This window comes from Phyllobates terribilis, unplaced genomic scaffold, assembly GCF_046119375.1.
Source record: "Phyllobates terribilis strain yellow unplaced genomic scaffold, ASM4611937v1 Scaffold_15__1_contigs__length_34870131, whole genome shotgun sequence".
Taxonomy (NCBI): Eukaryota; Metazoa; Chordata; class Amphibia; order Anura; family Dendrobatidae; genus Phyllobates; species Phyllobates terribilis.
The window spans coordinates 5425107-5450171 of NW_027362775.1; positions in this window are offsets into that span (position 1 = coordinate 5425107).

A 25065-nucleotide genomic window follows, 5' to 3' on the forward strand; every position below is an offset into this window, starting at 1 on the left:
AATCCCATCCCACCTCATTACTAACCTTACCACAGTCTTCATCCCAACCCTAACCCACCTCTTCAATCTGTCACTAACAACCGGTGTCTTCCCCTCATGTTTCAAACATGCCGCAATCACACCCATCCTCAAAAAGCCCTCCCTTGATGCTTCCTCTCTGACTAACTACCGCCCCATATCACTCCTCGCCTTTGCCTCAAAACTACTAGAACAACATGTCCACCTTGAACTGTCCTCCCACCACTCCTCCTGCTCCCTCTTCGACCGCCTGCAATCTGGCTTCCGACCGCATCACTCGACTGAAACTGCCCTGACCAAAGTCACCAACGACCTACTAAATGCCAAATCCAAGTGACACTACTCCATCCTCCTCCTTCTGGACCTGTCATCTGCCTTTGACACAGTGGACCATTCCCTCTTACTCCAGATTCTCTCATCTCTTGGCATCACGGACTTGGCTCTATTTTTAATCTCCTCATACTTAACAGACAGGACTTTCAGTGTCTCCCACTCACGCACCACCTCCTCATCTCGCCCCCTATCTGTCGGTGTCCCCCAAGGCTCAGTTCTAGGACCTATGCTCTTCTCCATCTACACCTTTGGCCTGGAACAGCTCATAGAGTCTCACTGTTTTCAGTATCACCTCTATGCTGACGAAACACAGATCTACCTCTCTGGACCCGATATCTCCTCCCTACTAACCAAAATCCCACAATGTCTGTCCGCCATGTCATCCTTCTTCTCTGACAGATTTCTAAAACTCAACATGGAAAAAACAGAGTTCATCATCTTTCCACCCTCTCTTACACATCCCCCATCTGACCTAGCCATCAACGTCACTGGCTGTTCACTCTCCCCAGTCCCACAAGCACGCTGCCTTGGAGTAACCCTGGAGTCTGATCTCTCCTTCAAGCCACATATCCAAGCCCTTTCCACTTCCTGCCGACTCGAACTCAAAAACATCTTCCGAATCCGTGCATTCCTCAGCAAAGACTCTGCAAAAACACTAGTGCATGCCCTCATCATATCCCGCCTCGACTACTGCAACCTCCTGCTCCGTGGCCTCCCTTACAACACTCTTGCGCCTCTCCAATCTATCCTAAACTCTGCTGCTCGACTAATTCACCTGTCCCCCCGCTATTCCCCGGCCTCTCCTTTCTGTCAATCTCTTCACTGGCTCCCCATTGCCCAGAGAATCCAGTTCAAAACTCTAACCATGGCATACAAAGCCATCCACAACCTGTCTCCCCCATACATCTGTGACCTAGTCTCCCGGTACTTACCTGCACGCAACCTCCGATCCTCAAAAGATCTCCTTCTCTACTCCCCTCTTATCTCCTCCTCCCACAATCGTATACAAGATTTCTCCCGTGCATCCCCCCTACTCTGGAACTCTCTAACCCAACATATCAGACTCTCTCCGACCGTGGAAACCTTCAAAAGAAATCTGAAGACCCACCTATTCCGACAAGCCTACAACCTGCAGCAACCACCGCTGCACGACCAGCTCTACCTTCACCTAATGTATCCTCACCCATCCCTTCTAGAATGTGAGCCCTCGCGGGCAGGGTCCTCGCTCCTCCTGTACCAGTCGCTGACTCGTTTTTTTATGATTATGTAAATGCTTTTGTTATGTATATCCCTATCACATGTAAAGCGCCATGGAATAAATGACGCTATAATAATAATAAATAATAATAATAATAATAAAAGAAAGAAAATATCAATTCCCATAGGAAAAGTGGTGGAGGTTACAGTGGATTAAAAAGACAATATCAATGCCCTTTAGAAGAGAGGTGGAAGTCGCAGTGGAATAAAAAGACAATGTCAATGCCACTTGGAAGAGTGGTGGAGGTGGCAGTGGAATAAAAAGACAATATCAATGCCCCTTGAAAAAATGATGGAGGTTGCAGTGGAATAAAAAGACAATCTCAATGCCCCTTGGAAGTGTGGTGGAGGTTAGAGTGGAGTAAAAATACAATATCAATGCCTCTTGCAAGAGCTGTGGAGTTCAGAGAGGTTTAAATTGACTGTTTTAATGCCCCTTGGAAGAGACGTGGAGGCCACAGTAGCTTAACAAAACTGTTTTAATGACCCCTTGGAAGAGTGGTGGAGGTCGCAGTGGATTAAAAAGACAATATCAATGCCCGTTAGAAGAGTGGTGGAGGTCGCAGTGGAATAAAAAGACAATATCAATTCCCCTTGAAAGAGATGTGGAGGTCGCAGTGGAATAAAAAGACAATATCAATGCCTCGTGGAAGAGACTTGGAGGTCACAGTAGCTTAACAAGATGGTTTTAATGCCCCTTGGAAGAGAGGTGGAGGTCGCAGTGAAATAAAAAGACAATATCAATGCCCCTTGGAAGAGTGGTGGAGGTTACAGTGGAATAAAAAGACAATATCAATGACCCTTAGAAGAGTGGTGGAGGTTACAGTGGAATAAAAAGACAATATCAATGCCCCTTGGAAGAGCTCTGGAGTTCACAGTGGTTTAACCAGAAGGTTTTAAAGCACCGTGGAATAGACGTGGAGGTCACAGTAGCTAAACAAGACGGTTTAAATGCTTCTTGGAAGAGAGATGAAGGTTGCAGTGGATTAAAAAGACAAAATCAATGCCCCTTGGAAGAGTGGTGGAGGTTACAGTGGAATAAAAAGACAATATCAATGCCTCTTGCAAGAGCTGTGGAGTTCAGAGTGGTTTAAATTGAAGGTTATAATGCCCCTTGGAAGCGACGTTGAGGTCGCAGTAGCTTAAGAAGACGGTTTTAATGCCCCTTGGAAGAGTGGTGGAGGTCGCAGTGGGTTAAAAAGACATTATCGATGCCCCTTGGAAGAGTTGTGGAGGTCGCAGTGGAATAAAAAGAAAATATCAATGCCCCTTGGAAGAGTGGTGGAGGTCGCAGTGGAATAAAAAGACAATATCAATTCCCCTTGGAAGAGTAGTGGAGGTCGCAGTGGAATAAAAAAACAATACCAATGCCCCTTGGAAGAGTGGTGGAGGTAACAGTGGATTAAAAAGACAATATCAATGCCCCTTGGAAGAGCAGTGGAGTTCAGAGTAGTTAAACCAGATGGTTTTAATGCCCATTGGAAGTGACGTGGAGGTCACAGTAGCTTAAAAAGACGTTTTTAATGCACCTTGGAAAAGTGGTGGAGGTTGCAGTGGATTAAAAAGACAATATCAATGCCCCTTGGAAGAGTGGTGGAGGTGGCAGTGGAATAAAAAGACAATATCATTGCCCCTTTGAAGAGTGGTGGAGTTTACAGTGGAATAAAAAAAAATATCAATGCCGCGGGAAAGATATGTGGATGTCACAGTAGCTTAACAAGATGGTTTTAATGTCCCTTGGAAGACAGGTGAAAGTCGCAGTGTAATAACAAGACAATATCAGTGCCCCTTGGAAGAGTGCTGGAGGTTACAGTGGAATAAAAAACAATATCAAAGCCCTTTGCAAGAGCTGTGGAGTTGAGAGTGGTTTAAATTGACGGTTTTAATGCCCCTTGGAAGAGACGTGGAGGTCACAGTATATTAACAAGACTGTTTTAATGCCCCTTTGAAGAGTGGTGGAGGTCGAAGTGGATTAAAAAGACAATGTCAATGCTCCTTGAAGGAGTAGTTGAAGTCTCAGTGGAATAAAAAGACAATATCAATGCACCTTGGAAGAGTGTTGGAGGTTCCAGTGGAATAAAAAGACAATATCAATGCCCTGTGGAAGAGACATGGAGGTCACAGTAGCTTAACAAGACGGTTTTAATGCCCCTTGGAAGAGTGGTGGAGGTCGCAGTGGAATAAAAAGACAACAACAATGCCCCTTGGAAGAGGGGTGGAGGATACAGTGGAATAAAAAGACATTATCAATGCCCCTTGGAAGATCTGTGGAGTTCAGATTGGTTTAACCATATGGTTGTAATGCCTCTTGGAAGAGACGTGGAGGTCACAGTAGCTTGACAAGATGGTTTTAATGCCCTTTGGAAGAGTGGTGGAGGTCGCAGTGGATTAAAAAGACAATATCAATGCCCTTTGGAAGAGTGGTGGAGGTCGCAGTGGAATAAAAATACAATATCAATGCCTCTTGGTAGAGTGGTGGAGGTTACAATGGAATTTAAAGACAATATCAATGCCCCGTGGAAGAGATGTGGAGGTCACTGTAGCTTAACAAGACAGTTTTAATGCCCCTTGGAAGAATGGTGGAGGTCGCAGTGGAATAAAAAAACAATGTCAATGCCCCTTGTAAGAGTGGTGGAGGTCAGAGTGGTTTAACCAGAGAGTTTTAATGCCCATTGAAAGTGACGTGGAGGTCTCAGTAGCTTAAAAAGACGTTTTTAATGACCCTTGGAAAAGTGGTGGAGGTCGCAATGGATTAAAAAGACAATATCAATGCCCCTTGGAAGAGTGGTGGAGGTGGCAGTGGAATAAAAAGACAGTATCAATGCCCCTTGGAAGAATGATGGAGGTCGCAGTGGAATAAAAAGACAATGTCAATGCCCATTAGAAGAGAGGTGGAGGTTAGAGTGGAATGAAAAGACAATACCAATGCCCCTTAGAAGAGCTGTGGAGTTCAGAGTGGTTTAACCAGATGGTTTTATTGCCCTTTGGAAGAGACGTGGAGGTCACAGTAGATTAACAAGACGTTTTTAATGCCCCTTGGAGAAGTGGTGGAGGTTACAGTGGATTAAAAATACAATATCAATGCCTCATGGAAGACACGTGGAGGTCACAGTAGCTTATCAAGACAGTTTTAATGCCCCTTGGAAGAGTGGTGGAAGTCGCAGTGGAATAAAAAGACAATATCAATGCCCTTTGAAAGAGTGGTGGAGGTTACAGTGAAATAAAAAGACAATATCAATGCCTCTTGAAAGAGCTATGGAGTACAGAGTCTTTTAACCAGATGGTTTTAATGCCCCTTGGAAGAGTGGTGGAGGTCGCAGTGCATTAAAAAGACAATATGAATACCCCTTGGAAGAATGGTGGAGGTTACAGTGGAATAAAAAGACAATATCTATGCCCCTTGGAAGAGCTGTGGAGTTCAGAGTGGTTTTGCCAGATGGTTTTATTGCCCCTTGGAAGAGACGTGGAGGATACAGTGGAATAAAAAGACAATATCAATGCCCCGTGGAATAAACATGGATGTTACAGTAGCTAAACAAGATGTTTTTAATGCACCTTGGGAGAGTGGTGGAAGTCGTAGTGGAATAATAAGACAATATCAATGCCACTTGAAAGAGTGCTGTAGGTTACAGTGGAGTAAAAAGACAATATCAATGCCTCTTGCAAGAGCTGTGGAGTTCAGAGTGGTTTAAATTGGCGGTTTTAATGCACCTTGGAAGAGAAGTGGAGGTCACAGTAGCTTAACAATACGGTTTTAATGCCCCTTGGAAGAGTTGTGGAGGTCGCAGTGGATTAAAAAGACAATATCAATGCCACTTGGAAGAGTGGTGAAGGTCCCAGTGGAATAAAAAGACAATAACAATGCCCCTTGGAAGAGTGGTGGAGGTTACAGTGGAATAAAAAGACAATATCAATGCCCCGTGAAAGATACGAGGAGGTCACAGTAGCTTAGCAAGACGGGTTTAATGCCCCTTGGAAGAGAGGTGGAAGTTGCAGTGGAATAAAAAGACAATATCAATGCCCATTGGTAGAGTGCTGGAGGTTACATTGGAATAAAAAGACAATATCAATGCCCCTTGCAAGAGCTGTGGAGTTCAGAGTGGTTTATATTGGAGGTGTTAATGCCCCTTGGATGGGACGTGGAGGTGACAGTAGCTTAACAAGATGGTTTTAATGCCCTTTGGAAGGGTGGTGGAGGTCGCAGTGGATTAAAAAGACAATATCAAAGCCCCTTGGAAGAGTGGTGGAGATTACAGTTGAATAAAAAGACAATATTAATGCCCCTTGGAAGAGTGATGTAGGTTATAGTGGAAAAAAAAGACAATATCAATGCCCCTTGGAACAGTGGTGGAGGTTACAGTTAAATAAAAAGACAATATCAATGCCCAGTGGAAGAGATGTGGAGGTCACAATAGCTTAACAAGACGGTTTTAATGCCCCTTGGAAGAGATGTGGAGGTCGCAGTGGATTAAAAAGACAATATCAATGCCCCTTGGAAGAGTGGTGGAGGTCGCAGTGCATTAAAAAGACAATATGAATACCCCTTGGAAGAATGGTGGAGGTTACAGTGGAATAAAAAGACAATATCTATGCCCCTTGGAAGAGCTGTGGAGTTCAGAGTGGTTTAACCAGACGGTTTTAATGCCCTTTGGAAGAGATGTGGAGGTCACAGTAGCTTAACAAGACTTTTTTAATGCCTCTTGGAAGAGTGGTGGAGGTCGCAGTGGAATAAAAAGACAATATCAATGCCCCTTAGAAGAGAGGTGGTAGACGCAGTGGAATAAAATGACAATATCAATACCCCTTGGAAGAGTGGTGGAGGATACAGTGGAATAAAAAGACAATATCAATGCCCCGTGGAATGGACATGGATGTTACAGTAGCTAAACAAGATGTTTTTATTGCACCTTGGGAGAGTGGTGGAAGTCGTAGTGGAATAATAAGACAATATCAATGCCACTTGAAAGAGTGCTGTAGGTTACAGTGGAGTAAAAAGACAATATCAATGCCTCTTGCAAGAGCTGTGGAGTTCAGAGTGATTCAAATTGGCGGTTTTAATGCACCTTGGAAGAGAAGTGGAGGTCACAGTAGCTTAACAATAAGGTTTTAATGCCCCTTGGAAGAGTTGTGGAGGTCGCAGTGGATTAAAAAGACAATATCAATGCCACTTGGAAGAGTGGTGAAGGTCCCAGTGGAATAAAAAGACAATAACAATGCCCCTTGGAAGAGTGGTGGAGGTTACAGTGGAATAAAAAGACAATATCAATGCCCCGTGAAAGATACGAGGAGGTCACAGTAGCTTAGCAAGACGGGTTTAATGCCCCTTGGAAGAGAGGTGGAAGTTGCAGTGGAATAAAAAGACAATATCAATGCCCCTTGGTAGAGTGCTGGAGGTTACATTGGAATAAAAAGACAATATCAATGCCCCTTGCAAGAGCTGTGGAGTTCAAAGTGGTTTATATTGGCGGTGTTAATGCCCCTTGGATGGGACGTGGAGGTGACAGTAGCTTAACAAGATGGTTTTAATGCCCCTTGGAAGGGTGGTGGAGGTCGCAGTGGATTAAAAAGACAATATCAAAGCCCCTTGGAAGAGTGGTGGAGATTACAGTTGAATAAAAAGACAATATTAATGCCCCTTGGAAGAGTGATGTAGGTTACAGTGGAAAAAAAAGACAATATCAATGCCCCTTGGAACAGTGGTGGAGGTTACAGTTAAATAAAAAGACAATATCAATGCCCAGTGGAAGAGATGTGGAGGTCACAATAGCTTAACAAGACGGTTTTAATGCCCCTTGGAAGAGAGGTGGAGGTCGCAGTGGATTAAAAAGACAATATCAATGCCCCTTGGAAGAGTGGTGGAGGTAGCAGTGGAATAAAAAGACAATATCAATGCCCCTTGGACGAGTGGTGGAGGTTACAGTGGAATGAAAAGACAATTTCAATGCCCCATGGAAGAGACGTGGAAGTCACAGTAGCTTAACAAGACGGTTTTAATGCCTCCTGGAGGACTGGTGGAGGACGCAGTGGAATAAAAAGACAATATCAATACCCCTTGGAAGAGTGGTGGAGGTTACAGTGGAATAAAAAGACAATAATAATGCCCCTTGGAAGAGCTGCGGAGTTCAGAGTGATATAACCAGACGGTTTTAACGCTCCTTGGAAAAGACGTGGAGGTCACAGTAACTTAACAAGACGGTTTTAATGCCCCTTGGAAGAGTGGTGGAGGTCGCAGTGGAATAAAAAGACAATATCAATGCCTTTTGAAAGAGCTATGGAGTTCAGAGTGGTTTAACCAGATGATTTTAATGGCCCTTGGAAGAGTGGTGGAGGTAGCAGTGCATTAAAAAGACAATATCAATACCCCTTGGAAGAATGGTGGAGGTTACAGTGGAATAAAAAGACAATATCAATGCCCCGTGGAAGAGTTGTGGAGGTCACTGTAGCTTAACAATATGGTTTTAATGCTCCTTGGAAGAGTGGTGGAGGTCGCAGTGGAATAAAAAGACAATGTCAGTGCCCCTTGGAAGAGTGGTGGAGGTTAGAGTGGAATAAAAAGACAATACCAATGCCCCTTGGAAGAGCTGTGGAGTTCAGAGTGGTTTTGCCAGATGGTTTTATTGCCCCTTGGAAGAGACGTGGAGGTCACAGTAGATTAACAAGACGGTTTTAATGCCGCTTGGAAAAGTGGTGGAGGTCACAGTGGATTAAAAAGACAATATCAATGCCCCTTGGAAGACAAGTGGAGGTCACAGTAGCTTAACAAGACAGTTTTAATGCCCCTTGGAAGAGTGGTGGAGGTCGCAGTGAAATAAAAAGACAATATCAATGCCTTTTGAAAGAGCTATGGAGTTCAGAGTGGTTTAACCAGATGATTTTAATGGCCCTTGGAAGAGTGGTGGAGGTAGCAGTGCATTAAAAAGACAATATCAATACCCCTTGGAAGAATGGTGGAGGTTACAGTGGAATAAAAAGACAATATCAATGCCCCTTGGAATAGCTGTGGAGTTCAGAGTGGTTTAACCAGACGGTTTTAATTCCCTTGGAAGAGACGTGGAGGTCACAGTAGCTTAACAAAACTGATTTAATGCCCCTTGGAAGAGTGATAGAGGTCGCAGTGGATTAAAAAGACAATATCAATGTCCCTTAAAAGAAAGGTGGAAGTCGCAGTGGAATAAAAAGACAATGTCAATGCCAGTTGGAAGAGTGGTGGAGGTTAGAGTGGAATAAAAAGACAATATCAATGCCCCGTGGAATAGACATGGATATGACAGTAGCTTAACAAGACGGCTTTAATGCACCTTTGAAGAGTGGTGGAGGTTGCAGTGGATTAATAAGACAATATCAATGCCCATTGGAAGAGTGGTAGAGGTCGCAGAGGAATAAAAAGACAAAATCAATGCCCCTTGGAAGAGTGGTGGAGGTTACAGTGGAATAAAAAAACAATATCAATGCCCCATGGAAGAGTTGTGGAGGTCACTGTAGCTTAACAAGATGGTCTTAATGCCCCTTGGAAGAGTGGTGGAGGACGCAGTGGAATAAAAAGACAATATCAATGCCCCTTGGACGAGTGGTGGAGGTTACAATGGAATAAAAAGACAATAATAATGCCTCTTGGAAGAGCTGTGGAGTTCAGAGTGGTATAACCAGACGGTTTTAACGCTCCTTGGAAGAGACGTGGAGATCACAGTAACTTTACAAGACGATTTTCATGCCCCTTGGAAGAGTGGTAGAGGTCGCGGTGGAATTAAAAAACAATATCAATGCCCCTTGGAAGATTGGTGGAAGTTACAGTGGCATAAAAAGACAATATCAATGCCCCGTGGAAGAGATGTGGAGGTCACTATAGCTTAACAATATGGTTTTAAAGCCCCTTGGAAGAGTGGTGGAGGTCGCAGTGGAGTAAAAAGACAATATCAATGGCCTGTGGAAGGGACGTGGAGGTCACAGTAGCTTAACAAGACGGTTTTAATTCACCTTGGAAGAGTGGTGGAGGTTGCGGGGGATTAAAAAGACAATAACAATGCCCATTGGAAGAGTAGTGGTGGTCGCAGTGGAATAAAAAGACAAAATCAATGCCCCTTGGAAGAGTAGTGGAGGTTACAGTGGAATAAAAAGACAATATCAATGCCCCTTGGAAGAGCTGTGGAGTTCAGAGTGTTTTAACCAGACGGTTTTAATGCCCCTTGGAAGAGACGTGGAGGTCGCAGTAGCTTAACAAGACTGTTTTAACGCCCCTTGGTAGAGTGGTGGAGGTCGCAGTGGATTAAAAAGACAATATCAATGCCCCTTGGAAGATTGGTGGAGGTTACAGTGGAATAAAAAGACAATATCAATGCCCCGTGGAAGAGATGTGGAGGTCACTATAGCTTAACAATATGGTTTTAATGCCCCTTGGAAGAATGGTGGAGGTCGCTGTGGAATAAAAAGACAAAATCAATGCCCTTGAAAGAGTGGTGGAGGTCAGAGTGGAATAAAAAGCCAATACCAATGCCCCTTGGAAGAGCTGTGGAGTTCAGAGTGGTTTAACCAGACGGTTTTAATGCCCATTGAAAGTGACGTGGAGGTCACAGTAGCTTAAAAAGACGTTTTTAATGACCCTTGGAAAAGTGGTGGAGGTCGCAATGGATTAAAAAGACAATATCAATGCCCCTTGGAAGAGTGGTGGAGGTGGCAGTGGAATAAAAAGACAATATCAATGCCCCTTGGAAGAATGATGGAGGTCGCAGTGGAATAAAAAGACAATGTCAATGCCCCTTGGAAGAGAGGGGGAGGTTAGAGTGGAATGAAAAGACAATACCAATGCCCCTTAGAAGAGCTGTGGAGTTCAGAGTGGTTTAACCAGATGGTTTTATTACCCTTTGGAAGAGACGTGGAGGTCACAGTAGATTAACAAGACCGTTTTAATGCCCCTTGGAAAAGCGGTGGAGGTTACAGTGGATTAAAAATACAATATCATTGCCTCGTGGAAGACACGTGGAGGTCACAGTAGCTTATCAAGACAGTTTTAATGCCCCTTGGAAGAGTGGTGGAAGTCGCAGTGGAATAAAAAGACAATATCAATGCCCTTTGAAAGAGTGGTGGAGGTTACAGTGAAATAAAAAGACAATATCAATGCCTCTTGAAAGAGCTATGGAGTTCAGAGTGTTTTAACAAGATGGTTTTAATGCCCCTTGGAAGAGTGATGGAGGTCGCAGTGCATTAAAAAGACAATATCAATACGCCTTGGAAGAATGATGGAGGTTACAGTGGAATAAAAAGACAATATCTATGCCCCTTGGAAGAGCTGTGGAGTTCAGAGTGGTTTAATCAGACGGTTTTAATGCCCCTTGGAAGAGATGTGGAGGTCACAGTAGCTTAACAAGACTGTTTTAATGCCTCTTGGAAGAGTGTTGGAGGTCGTAGTAGAATAAAAAGACAATATCAATGCACCTTAGAAGAGAGGTGGTAGTCGCAGTGGAATAAAAAGACAATATCAATACCCCTTGGAAGAGTGGTGGAGGATACAGTGGAATAAAAAGACAATATCAATGCCTCGTGGAATAGACATAGATGTTACAGTAGCTAAACAAGATGTTTTTAATGAACCTTGGGAGAGTGGTGGAAGTCGTAGTGGAATAATAAGACAGTATCAATGCCACTTGAAAGAGTGCTGTAGGTTACAGTGGAGTAAAAAGACAATATCAATGCCTCTTGCAAGAGCTGTGGAGTTCAGAGTGGTTTAAATTGACGGTTTTAATACCCCTCGGAAGAGAGGTGGAGGTCGCAGTGGATTAAAAAGACAATATCAATGCCCCTTGGAACAGTGGTGGAGGTCGCAGTGGAATAAAAAGACAATATCAATGCCCCTTGGACGAGTGGTGGAGGTTACAGTGGAATGAAAAGACAATATCAATACCCCTTGGAAGAGTGGTGGAGGTTACAGTGGAATAAAAAGACAATAATAATGCCCCTTGGAAGAGCTGCGGAGTTCAGAGTGGTATAACCAGATGGTTTTAACGCTCCTTGGAAGAGACGTGGAGGTCACAGTAACTTATCAAGACGGTTTTAATGCCCCTTGGAAGAGTGGCGGAGGTCGCAGTGGAATAAAAAAACAATATCAATGCCCATTGGAATATTGGTGGAGGTTACAGTTGAATAAAAAGACAATATCAATGCCCCGTGGAAGAGTTGTGGAGGTCACTGTAGCATAACAATATGGTTTTAATGCCCCTTGGAAGAGTGGTGGAGGTCGCAGTGGAATAAAAAGACAATGTCAGTGCCCCTTGGAAGAGTGGTGGAGGTTAGAGTGGAATAAAAAGACAATACCAATGCCCCTTGGAAGAGCTGTGGAGTTCAGAGTGGTTTTGCCAGATGGTTTTATTGCCCCTTGGAAAAGTGGTGGAGGTCATAGTGGATTAAAAAGACAATATCAATGCCCCGTGGAAGACACGCGGAGTTCACAGTAGCTTAACATGACAGATGGTTTTATTGCCCCTTGAAAGAGTGGTGGAGGTCGCAGTGAAATAAAAAGACAATATCAATGCCTGTTGAAAGAGCTAAGGAGTTCAGGATGGTTTAACCAGATGGTTTTAATGGCCCTTGGAAGAGTGGTGGAGGTAGCAGTGCATTAAAAAGACAATATCAATACCCCTTGGAAGAATGGTGGAGGTTACAGTGGAATAAAAAGACAATATCAATGCCCCTTGGAAGAGCTATCTAGTTCAGAGTGGTTTAACCAGACGGTTTTAATTCCCCTTGGAAGAGACGTGGAGGTCACAGTAGCTTAACAAAACTGTTTTAATGCCCCTTGGAAGAATTGTGGAGCTCGCAGTGGATTAAAAAGACAATATCAATGCCACTTGGAAGAGTGGTGAAGGTCCCAGTGGAATAAAAAGACAATATCAATGCCCCTTGGAAGAGTGGTGGAGGTTACAGTGGAATAAAAAGACAATATCAATGCCCCGTGAAAGATACGAGGAGGTCACAGTAGCTTAAGAAGACGGTTTTAATGCCCCTTGGAAGAGAGGTGGAAGTTGCAGTGGAATAAAAAGACAATATCATTGCCCCTTGGTAGAGTGCTGGAGGTTACATTGGAATAAAAAGACAATATCAATGCCCCTTGCAAGAGCTGTGGAGTTCAGAGTGGTTTATATTGACAGTGTTAATGCCCCTTGGATGGGACGTGGAGGTGACAGTAGCTTAACAAGATGGTTTTAATGCCCCTTGGAAGAGTGGTGGAGGTCGCAGTGGATTAAAAAGACAATTTCAAAGCCCCTTGGAAGAGTGGTGGAGGTTACAGTTGAATAAAAAGACAATATCAATGCCCCTTGGAAGAGTGATGTAGGTTACAGTGGAAAAAAAAGACAATATCAATGTCCCTTGGAACAGTGGTGGAGGTTACAGTTAAATAAAAAGACAATATCAATGCCCAGTGGAAGAGATGTGCAGGTCACAATAGCTTAAAAAGACGGTTTTAATGCCCCTTGGAAGAGAGGTGGAGGTCGCAGTGGATTAAAAAGACAATATCAATGCCCCTTGGAAGAGTGGTGGAGGTCGCAGTGGAATAAAAAGACAATATCAATGCCCCTTGGACGAGTGGTGGAGGTTACAGTGGAATGACAAGACAATTTCAATGCCCCGTGGAAGAGACGTGGAGGTCACAGTAGCTTAACAAGATGGTTTTAATGCCTCCTGGAGGACTGGTGGAGGTCGCAGTGGAATAAAAAGACAATATCAATACCCCTTGGAAGAGTGGTGGAGGTTACAGTGGAATAAAAAGACAATAATAATGCCCCTTGGAAGAGCTGCGGAGTTCAGAGTGGTATAACCAGATGGTTTTAACGCTCCTTGGAAGAGACGTGGAGGTCACAGTAACTTATCAAGACGGTTTTAATGCCCCTTGGAAGAGTGGCGGAGGTCGCAGTGGAATAAAAAAACAATATCAATGCCCATTGGAATATTGGTGGAGGTTACAGTTGAATAAAAAGACAATATCAATGCCCCGTGGAAGAGTTGTGGAGGTCACTGTAGCATAACAATATGGTTTTAATGCCCCTTGGAAGAGTGGTGGAGGTCGCAGTGGAATAAAAAGACAATGTCAGTGCCCCTTGGAAGAGTGGTGGAGGTTAGAGTGGAATAAAAAGACAATACCAATGCCCCTTGGAAGAGCTGTGGAGTTCAGCGTGGTTTTGCCAGATGGTTTTATTGCCCCTTGGAAAAGTGGTGGAGGTCATAGTGGATTAAAAAGACAATATCAATGCCCCGTGGAAGACACGTGGAGGTCACAGTAGCTTAACAAGACAGTTTTAATGCCCCTTGGAAGAGTGGTGGAGGTCGCAGTGGAATAAAAAGACAATATCAATGCCCCTTGAAAGAGTGGTGGAGGTGGAAATGAAATAAAAAGACAATATCAATGCCTGTTGAAAGAGCTAAGGAGTTTAGGATGGTTTAACCAGATGGTTTTAATGGCCCTTGGAAGAGTGGTGGAGGTAGCAGTGCATTAAAAAGACAATATCAATACCCCTTGGAAGAATGGTGGAGGTTACAGTGGAATAAAAAGACAATATCAATGCCCCTTGGAAGAGCTGTCTAGTTCAGAGTGGTTTAACCAGACGGTTTTAATTCCCCTTGGAAGAGACGTGGAGGTCACAGTAGCTTAACAAAACTGTTTTAATGCCCCTTGGAAGAGTTGTGGAGCTCGCAGTGGATTAAAAAGACAATATCAATGCCACTTGTAAGAGTGGTGAAGGTCCCAGTGGAATAAAAAGACAATATCAATGCCCCTTGGAAGAGTGGTGGAGGTTACAGTGGAATAAAAAGACAATATCAATGCCCCGTGAAAGATACGAGGAGGTCACAGTAGCTTAAGAAGACGGTTTTAATGCCCCTTGGAAGAGAGGTGGAAGTTGCAGTGGAATAAAAAGACAATATCATTGCCCCTTGGTAGAGTGCTGGAGGTTACATTGGAATAAAAAGACAATATCAATGCCCCTTGCAAGAGCTGTGGAGTTCAGAGTGGTTTATATTGGCGGTGTTAATGCCCCTTGGATGGGACGTGGAGGTGACAGTAGCTTAACAAGATGGTTTTAATGCCCCTTGGAAGGGTGGTGGAGGTCGCAGTGGATTAAAAAGACAATATCAAAGCCCCTTGGAAGAGTGGTGGAGATTACAGTTGAATAAAAAGACAATATTAATGCCCCTTGGAAGAGTGATGTAGGTTACAGTGGAAAAAAAAGACAATATCAATGCCCCTTGGAACAGTGGTGGAGGTTACAGTTAAATAAAAAGACAATATCAATGCCCAGTGGAAGAGATGTGGAGGTCACAATAGCTTAACAAGACGGTTTTAATGCCCCTTGGAAGAGAGGTGGAGGTCGCAGTGGATTAAAAAGACAATATCAATGCCCCTTGGAAGAGTGGTGGAGGTAGCAGTGGAATAAAAAGACAATATCAATGCCCCTTGGACGAGTGGTGGAGGTTACAGTGGAATGAAAAGACAATTTCAATGCCCCATGGAAGAGACGTGGAAGTCACAGTAGCTTAACAAGACGGTTTTAATGCCTCCTGGAGGACTGGTGGAGGACGCAGTGGAATAAAAAGACAATATCAATACCCCTTGGAAGAGTGGTGGAGGTTACAGTGGAATAAAAAGACAATAATAATGCCCCTTGGAAGAGCTGCGGAGTTCAGAGTGATATAACCAGACGGTTTTAACGCTCCTTGGAAGAGACGTGGAGGTCACAGTAACTTAACAAGATGGTTTTAATGCCCCTTGGAAGAGTGGTGGAGGTCGCAGTGGAATAAAAAGACAATATCAATGCCTTTTGAAAGAGCTATGGAGTTCAGAGTGGTTTAACCAGATGATTTTAATGGCCCTTGGAAGAGTGGTGGAGGTAGCAGTGCATTAAAAAGACAATATCAATACCCCTTGGAAGAATGGTGGAGGTTACAGTGGAATAAAAAGACAATATCAATGCCCCGTGGAAGAGTTGTGGAGGTCACTGTAGCTTAACAATATGGTTTTAATGCTCCTTGGAAGAGTGGTGGAGGTCGCAGTGGAATAAAAAGACAATGTCAGTGCCCCTTGGAAGAGTGGTGGAGGTTAGAGTGGAATAAAAAGACAATACCAATGCCCCTTGGAAGAGCTGTGGAGTTCAGAGTGGTTTTGCCAGATGGTTTTATTGCCCCTTGGAAGAGACGTGGAGGTCACAGTAGATTAACAAGACGGTTTTAATGCCGCTTTGAAAAGTGGTGGAGGTCACAGTGGATTTAAAAGACAATCTCAATGCCCCTTGGAAGACAAGTGGAGGTCACAGTAGCTTAACAAGACAGTTTTAATGCCCCTTGGAAGAGTGGTGGAGGTCGCAGTGAAATAAAAAGACAATATCAATGCCTTTTGAAAGAGCTATGGAGTTCAGAGTGGTTTAACCAGATGATTTTAATGGCCCTTGGAAGAGTGGTGGAGGTAGCAGTGCATTAAAAAGACAATATCAATACCCCTTGGAAGAATGGTGGAGGTTACAGTGGAATAAAAAGACAATATCAATGCCCCTTGGAATAGCTGTGGAGTTCAGAGTGGTTTAACCAGACGGTTTTAATTCCCTTGGAAGAGACGTGGAGGTCACAGTAGCTTAACAAAACTGATTTAATGCCCCTTGGAAGAGTGATAGAGGTCGCAGTGGATTAAAAAGACAATATCAATGTCCCTTAAAAGAAAGGTGGAAGTCGCAGTGGAATAAAAAGACAATGTCAATGCCAGTTGGAAGAGTGGTGGAGGTTAGAGTGGAATAAAAAGACAATATCAATGCCCCGTGGAATAGACATGGATATGACAGTAGCTTAACAAGACGGCTTTAATGCACCTTTGAAGAGTGGTGGAGGTTGCAGTGGATTAATAAGACAATATCAATGCCCATTGGAAGAGTGGTAGAGGTCGCAGAGGAATAAAAAGACAAAATCAATGCCCCTTGGAAGAGTGGTGGAGGTTACAGTGGAATAAAAAAACAATATCAATGCCCCATGGAAGAGTTGTGGAGGTCACTGTAGCTTAACAAGATGGTCTTAATGCCCCTTGGAAGAGTGGTGGAGGACGCAGTGGAATAAAAAGACAATATCAATGCCCCTTGGACGAGTGGTGGAGGTTACAATGGAATAAAAAGACAATAATAATGCCTCTTGGAAGAGCTGTGGAGTTCAGAGTGGTATAACCAGACGGTTTTAACGCTCCTTGGAAGAGACGTGGAGATCACAGTAACTTTACAAGACGATTTTAATGCCCCTTGGAAGAGTGGTAGAGGTCGCGGTGGAATTAAAAAACAATATCAATGCCCCTTGGAAGATTGGTGGAAGTTACAGTGGCATAAAAAGACAATATCAATGCCCCGTGGAAGAGATGTGGAGGTCACTATAGCTTAACAATATGGTTTTAAAGCCCCTTGGAAGAGTGGTGGAGGTCGCAGTGGAGTAAAAAGACAATATCAATGGCCTGTGGAAGGGACGTGGAGGTCACAGTAGCTTAACAAGACGGTTTTAATTCACCTTGGAAGAGTGGTGGAGGTTGCGGGGGATTAAAAAGACAATAACAATGCCCATTGGAAGAGTAGTGGTGGTCGCAGTGGAATAAAAAGACAAAATCAATGCCCCTTGGAAGAGTAGTGGAGGTTACAGTGGAATAAAAAGACAATATCAATGCCCCTTGGAAGAGCTGTGGAGTTCAGAGTGTTTTAACCAGACGGTTTTAATGCCCCTTGGAAGAGACGTGGAGGTCGCAGTAGCTTAACAAGACTGTTTTAACGCCCCTTGGTAGAGTGGTGGAGGTCGCAGTGGATTAAAAAGACAATATCAATGCCCCTTGGAAGATTGGTGGAGGTTACAGTGGAATAAAAAGACAATATCAATGCCCCGTGGAAGAGATGTGGAGGTCACTATAGCTTAACAATATGGTTTTAATGCCCCTTGGAAGAATGGTGGAGGTCGCTGTGGAATAAAAAAACAATGTCAATGCCCTTGAAAGAGTGGTGGAGGTCAGAGTGGAATAAAAAGCCAATACCAATGCCCCTTGGAAGAGCTGTGGAGTTCAGAGTGGTTTAACCAGACGGTTTTAATGCCCATTGAAAGTGACGTGGAGGTCACAGTAGCTTAAAAAGACGTTTTTAATGACCCTTGGAAAAGTGGTGGAGGTCGCAATGGATTAAAAAGACAATATCAATGCCCCTTGGAAGAGTGGTGGAGGTGGCAGTGGAATAAAAAGACAATATCAATGCCCCTTGGAAGAATGATGGAGGTCGCAGTGGAATAAAAAGACAATGTCAATGCCCCTTGGAAGAGAGGGGGAGGTTAGAGTGGAATGAAAAGACAATACCAATGCCCCTTAGAAGAGCTGTGGAGTTCAGAGTGGTTTAACCAGATGGTTTTATTACCCTTTGGAAGAGACGTGGAGGTCACAGTAGATTAACAAGACCGTTTTAATGCCCCTTGGAAAAGCGGTGGAGGTTACAGTGGATTAAAAATACAATATCATTGCCTCGTGGAAGACACGTGGAGGTCACAGTAGCTTATCAAGACAGTTTTAATGCCCCTTGGAAGAGTGGTGGAAGTCGCAGTGGAATAAAAAGACAATATCAATGCCCTTTGAAAGAGTGGTGGAGGTTACAGTGAAATAAAAAGACAATATCAATGCCTCTTGAAAGAGCTATGGAGTTCAGAGTGTTTTAACAAGATGGTTTTAATGCCCCTTGGAAGAGTGATGGAGGTCGCAGTGCATTAAAAAGACAATATCAATACGCCTTGGAAGAATGATGGAGGTTACAGTGGAATAAAAAGACAATATCTATGCCCCTTGGAAGAGCTGTGGAGTTCAGAGTGGTTTAATCAGACGGTTTTAATGCCCCTTGGAAGAGATGTGGAGGTCACAGTAGCTTAACAAGACTGTTTTAATGCCTCTTGGAAGAGTGTTGGAGGTCGTAGTAGAATAAAAAGACAATATCAATGCACCTTAGAAGAGAGGTGGTAGTCGCAGTGGAATAAAAAGACAATATCAATACCCCTTGGAAGAGTGGTGGAGGATACAGTGGAATAAAAAGACAATATCAATGCCTCGTGGAATAGACATAGATGTTACAGTAGCTAAACAAGATGTTTTTAATGAACCTTGGGAGAGTGGTGGAAGTCGTAGTGGAATAATAAGACAGTATCAATGCCACTTGAAAGAGTGCTGTAGGTTACAGTGGAGTAAAAAGACAATATCAATGCCTCTTGCAAGAGCAGTGGAGTTCAGAGTGGTTTAAATTGACGGTTTTAATGCCCCTCGGAAGAGAGGTGGAGGTCGCAGTGGATTAAAAAGACAATATCAATGCCCCTTGGAACAGTGGTGGAGGTCGCAGTGGAATAAAAAGACAATATCAATGCCCCTTGGACGAGTGGTGGAGGTTACAGTGGAATGAAAAGACAATATCAATACCCCTTGGAAGAGTGGTGGAGGTTACAGTGGAATAAAAAGACAATAATAATGCCCCTTGGAAGAGCTGCGGAGTTCAGAGTGGTATAACCAGATGGTTTTAACGCTCCTTGGAAGAGACGTGGAGGTCACAGTAACTTATCAAGACGGTTTTAATGCCCCTTGGAAGAGTGGCGGAGGTCGCAGTGGAATAAAAAAACAATATCAATGCCCATTGGAATATTGGTGGAGGTTACAGTTGAATAAAAAGACAATATCAATGCCCCGTGGAAGAGTTGTGGAGGTCACTGTAGCATAACAATATGGTTTTAATGCCCCTTGGAAGAGTGGTGGAGGTCGCAGTGGAATAAAAAGACAATGTCAGTGCCCCTTGGAAGAGTGGTGGAGGTTAGAGTGGAATAAAAAGACAATACCAATGCCCCTTGGAAGAGCTGTGGAGTTCAGAGTGGTTTTGCCAGATGGTTTTATTGCCCCTTGGAAAAGTGGTGGAGGTCATAGTGGATTAAAAAGACAATATCAATGCCCCGTGGAAGACACGCGGAGGTCACAGTAGCTTAACATGACAGTTTTAATGCCCCTTGGAAGAGTGGTGGAGGTCGCAGTGGAATAAAAAGACAATATCAATGCCCCTTGAAAGAGTGGTGGAGGTCGCAGTGAAATAAAAAGACAATATCAATACCTGTTGAAAGAGCTAAGGAGTTCAGGATGGTTTAACCAGATGGTTTTAATGGCCCTTGGAAGAGTGGTGGAGGTAGCAGTGCATTAAAAAGACAATATCAATACCCCTTGGAAGAATGGTGGAGGTTACAGTGGAATAAAAAGACAATATCAATGCCCCTTGGAAGAGCTATCTAGTTCAGAGTGGTTTAACCAGACGGTTTTAATTCCCCTTGGAAGAGACGTGGAGGTCACAGTAGCTTAACAAAACTGTTTTAATGCCCCTTGGAAGAGTTGTGGAGCTCGCAGTGGATTAAAAAGACAATATCCATGCCACTTGGAAGAGTGGTGAAGGTCCCAGTGGAATAAAAAGACAATATCAATGCCCCTTGGAAGAGTGGTGGAGGTTACAGTGGAATAAAAAGACAATATCAATGCCCCGTGAAAGATACGAGGAGGTCACAGTAGCTTAACAAGACGGTTTTAATGCCCCTTGGAAGAGAGGTGGAAGTTGCAGTGGAATAAAAAGACAATATCATTGCCCCTTGGTAGAGTGCTGGAGGTTACATTGGAATAAAAAGACAATATCAATGCCCCTTGCAAGAGCTGTGGAGTTCAGAGTGGTTTATATTGACAGTGTTAATGCCCCTTGGATGGGACGTGGAGGTGACAGTAGCTTAACAAGATGGTTTTAATGCCCCTTGGAAGAGTGGTGGAGGTCGCAGTGGATTAAAAAGACAATTTCAAAGCCCCTTGGAAGAGTGGTGGAGGTTACAGTTGAATAAAAAGACAATATCAATGCCCCTTGGAAGAGTGATGTAGGTTACAGTGGAAAAAAAAGACAATATCAATGTCCCTTGGAACAGTGGTGGAGGTTACAGTTAAATAAAAAGACAATATCAATGCCCAGTGGAAGAGATGTGCAGGTCACAATAGCTTAAAAAGACGGTTTTAATGCCCCTTGGAAGAGAGGTGGAGGTCGCAGTGGATTAAAAAGACAATATCAATGCCCCTTGGAAGAGTGGTGGAGGTCGCAGTGGAATAAAAAGACAATATCAATGCCCCTTGGACGAGTGGTGGAGATTACAGTGGAATGAAAAGACAATTTCAATGCCCCGTGGAAGAGACGTGGAGGTCACAGTAGCTTAACAAGATGGTTTTAATGCCTCCTGGAGGACTGGTGGAGGTCGCAGTGGAATAAAAAGACAATATCAATACCCCTTGGAAGAGTGGTGGAGGTTACAGTGGAATAAAAAGACAATAATAATGCCCCTTGGAAGAGCTGCGGAGTTCAGAGTGGTATAACCAGATGGTTTTAACGCTCCTTGGAAGAGACGTGGAGGTCACAGTAACTTATCAAGACGGTTTTAATGCCCCTTGGAAGAGTGGCGGAGGTCGCAGTGGAATAAAAAAACAATATCAATGCCCATTGGAATATTGGTGGAGGTTACAGTTGAATAAAAAGACAATATCAATGCCCCGTGGAAGAGTTGTGGAGGTCACTGTAGCATAACAATATGGTTTTAATGCCCCTTGGAAGAGTGGTGGAGGTCGCAGTGGAATAAAAAGACAATGTCAGTGCCCCTTGGAAGAGTGGTGGAGGTTAGAGTGGAATAAAAAGACAATACCAATGCCCCTTGGAAGAGCTGTGGAGTTCAGCGTGGTTTTGCCAGATGGTTTTATTGCCCCTTGGAAAAGTGGTGGAGGTCATAGTGGATTAAAAAGACAATATCAATGCCCCGTGGAAGACACGTGGAGGTCACAGTAGCTTAACAAGACAGTTTTAATGCCCCTTGGAAGAGTGGTGGAGGTCGCAGTGGAATAAAAAGACAATATCAATGCCCCTTGAAAGAGTGGTGGAGGTGGAAATGAAATAAAAAGACAATATCAATGCCTGTTGAAAGAGCTAAGGAGTTTAGGATGGTTTAACCAGATGGTTTTAATGGCCCTTGGAAGAGTGGTGGAGGTAGCAGTGCATTAAAAAGACAATATCAATACCCCTTGGAAGAATGGTGGAGGTTACAGTGGAATAAAAAGACAATATCAATGCCCCTTGGAAGAGCTGTCTAGTTCAGAGTGGTTTAACCAGACGGTTTTAATTCCCCTTGGAAGAGACGTGGAGGTCACAGTAGCTTAACAAAACTGTTTTAATGCCCCTTGGAAGAGTTGTGGAGCTCGCAGTGGATTAAAAAGACAATATCAATGCCACTTGTAAGAGTGGTGAAGGTCCCAGTGGAATAAAAAGACAATATCAATGCCCCTTGGAAGAGTGGTGGAGGTTACAGTGGAATAAAAAGACAATATCAATGCCCCGTGAAAGATACGAGGAGGTCACAGTAGCTTAACAAGACGGTTTTAATGCCCCTTGGAAGAGAGGTGGAAGTTGCAGTGGAATAAAAAGACAATATCATTGCCCCTTGGTAGAGTGCTGGAGGTTACATTGGAATAAAAAGACAATATCAATGCCCCTTGCAAGAGCTGTGGAGTTCAGAGTGGTTTATATTGACGGTGTTAATGCCCCTTGGATGGGACGTGGAGGTGACAGTAGCTTAACTAGATGGTTTTAATGCCCCTTGGAAGAGTGGTGGAGGTCGCAGTGGATTAAAAAGACAATTTCAAAGCCCCTTGGAAGAGTGGTGGAGATTACAGTTGAATAAAAAGACAATATTAATGCCCCTTGGAAGAGTGATGTAGGTTACAGTGGAAAAAAAAGACAATATCAATGCCCCTTGGAACAGTGGTGGAGGTTACAGTTAAATAAAAAGACAATATCAATGCCCAGTGGAAGAGATGTGGAGGTCACAATAGCTTAACAAGACGGTTTTAATGCCCCTTGGAAGAGAGGTGGAGGTCGCAGTGGATTAAAAAGACAATATCAATGCCCCTTGGAAGAGTGGTGGAGGTAGCAGTGGAATAAAAAGACAATATCAATGCCCCTTGGACGAGTGGTGGAGGTTACAGTGGAATGAAAAGACAATTTCAATGCCCCATGGAAGAGACGTGGAAGTCACAGTAGCTTAACAAGACGGTTTTAATGCCTCCTGGAGGACTGGTGGAGGACGCAGTGGAATAAAAAGACAATATCAATACCCCTTGGAAGAGTGGTGGAGGTTACAGTGGAATAAAAAGACAATAATAATGCCCCTTGGAAGAGCTGCGGAGTTCAGAGTGATATAACCAGACGGTTTTAACGCTCCTTGGAAGAGACGTGGAGGTCACAGTAACTTAACAAGACGGTTTTAATGCCCCTTGGAAGAGTGGTGGAGGTCGCAGTGGAATAAAAAGACAATATCAATGCCTTTTGAAAGAGCTATGGAGTTCAGAGTGGTTTAACCAGATGATTTTAATGGCCCTTGGAAGAGTGGTGGAGGTAGCAGTGCATTAAAAAGACAATATCAATACCCCTTGGAAGAATGGTGGAGGTTACAGTGGAATAAAAAGACAATATCAATGCCCCGTGGAAGAGTTGTGGAGGTCACTGTAGCTTAACAATATGGTTTTAATGCTCCTTGGAAGAGTGGTGGAGGTCGCAGTGGAATAAAAAGACAATGTCAGTGCCCCTTGGAAGAGTGGTGGAGGTTAGAGTGGAATAAAAAGACAATACCAATGCCCCTTGGAAGAGCTGTGGAGTTCAGAGTGGTTTTGCCAGATGGTTTTATTGCCCCTTGGAAGAGACGTGGAGGTCACAGTAGATTAACAAGACGGTTTTAATGCGGCTTGGAAAAGTGGTGGAGGTCACAGTGGATTAAAAAGACAATATCAATGCCCCTTGGAAGACAAGTGGAGGTCACAGTAGCTTAACAAGACAGTTTTAATGCCCCTTGGAAGAGTGGTGGAGGTCGCAGTGAAATAAAAAGACAATATCAATGCCTTTTGAAAGAGCTATGGAGTTCAGAGTGGTTTAACCAGATGATTTTAATGGCCCTTGGAAGAGTGGTGGAGGTAGCAGTGCATTAAAAAGACAATATCAATACCCCTTGGAAGAATGGTGGAGGTTACAGTGGAATAAAAAGACAATATCAATGCCCCTTGGAATAGCTGTGGAGTTCAGAGTGGTTTAACCAGACGGTTTTAATTCCCTTGGAAGAGACGTGGAGGTCACAGTAGCTTAACAAAACTGTTTTAATGCCCCTTGGAAGAGTGATAGAGGTCGCAGTGGATTAAAAAGACAATATCAATGTCCCTTAAAAGAAAGGTGGAAGTCGCAGTGGAATAAAAAGACAATGTCAATGCCACTTGGAAGAGTGGTGGAGGTTAGAGTGGAATAAAAAGACAATATCAATGCCCCGTGGAATAGACATGGATATGACAGTAGCTTAACAAGACGGCTTTAATGCACCTTTGAAGAGTGGTGGAGGTTGCAGTGGATTAATAAGACAATATCAATGCCCATTGGAAGAGTGGTAGAGGTCGCAGAGGAATAAAAAGACAAAATCAATGCCCCTTGGAAGAGTGGTGGAGGTTACAGTGGAATAAAAAAACAATATCAATGCCCCATGTAAGAGTTGTAGAGGTCACTGTAGCTTAACAAGATGGTCTTAATGCCCCTTGGAAGAGTGGTGGAGGACGCAGTGGAATATAAAGACAATATCAATGCCCCTTGACCGAGTGGTGGAGGTTACAATGGAATAAAAAGACAATAATAATGCCTCTTGGAAGAGCTGTGGAGTTCAGAGTGGTATAACCAGACGGTTTTAACGCTCCTTGGAAGAGACGTGGAGATCACAGTAACTTTACAAGACGATTTTAATGCCCCTTGGAAGAGTGGTAGAGGTCGCGGTGGAATTAAAAAACAATATCAATGCCCCTTGGAAGATTGGTGGAAGTTACAGTGGCATAAAAAGACAATATCAATGCCCCGTGGAAGAGATGTGGAGGTCACTATAGCTTAACAATATGGTTTTAAAGCCCCTTGGAAGAGTGGTGGAGGTCGCAGTGGAGTAAAAAGACAATATCAATGGCCTGTGGAAGGGACGTGGAGGTCACAGTAGCTTAACAAGACGGTTTTAATTCACCTTGGAAGAGTGGTGGAGGTTGCGGGGGATTAAAAAGACAATAACAATGCCCATTGGAAGAGTATTGGTGGTCGCAGTGGAATAAAAAGACAAAATCAATGCCCCTTGGAAGAGTAGTGGAGGTTACAGTGGAATAAAAAGACAATATCAATGCCCCTTGGAAGAGCTGTGGAGTTCAGAGTGTTTTAACCAGACGGTTTTAATGCCCCTTGGAAGAGACGTGGAGGTCGCAGTAGCTTAACAAGACTGTTTTAACGCCCCTTGGTAGAGTGGTGGAGGTCGCAGTGGATTAAAAAGACAATATCAATGCCCCTTGGAAGATTGGTGGAGGTTACAGTGGAATAAAAAGAC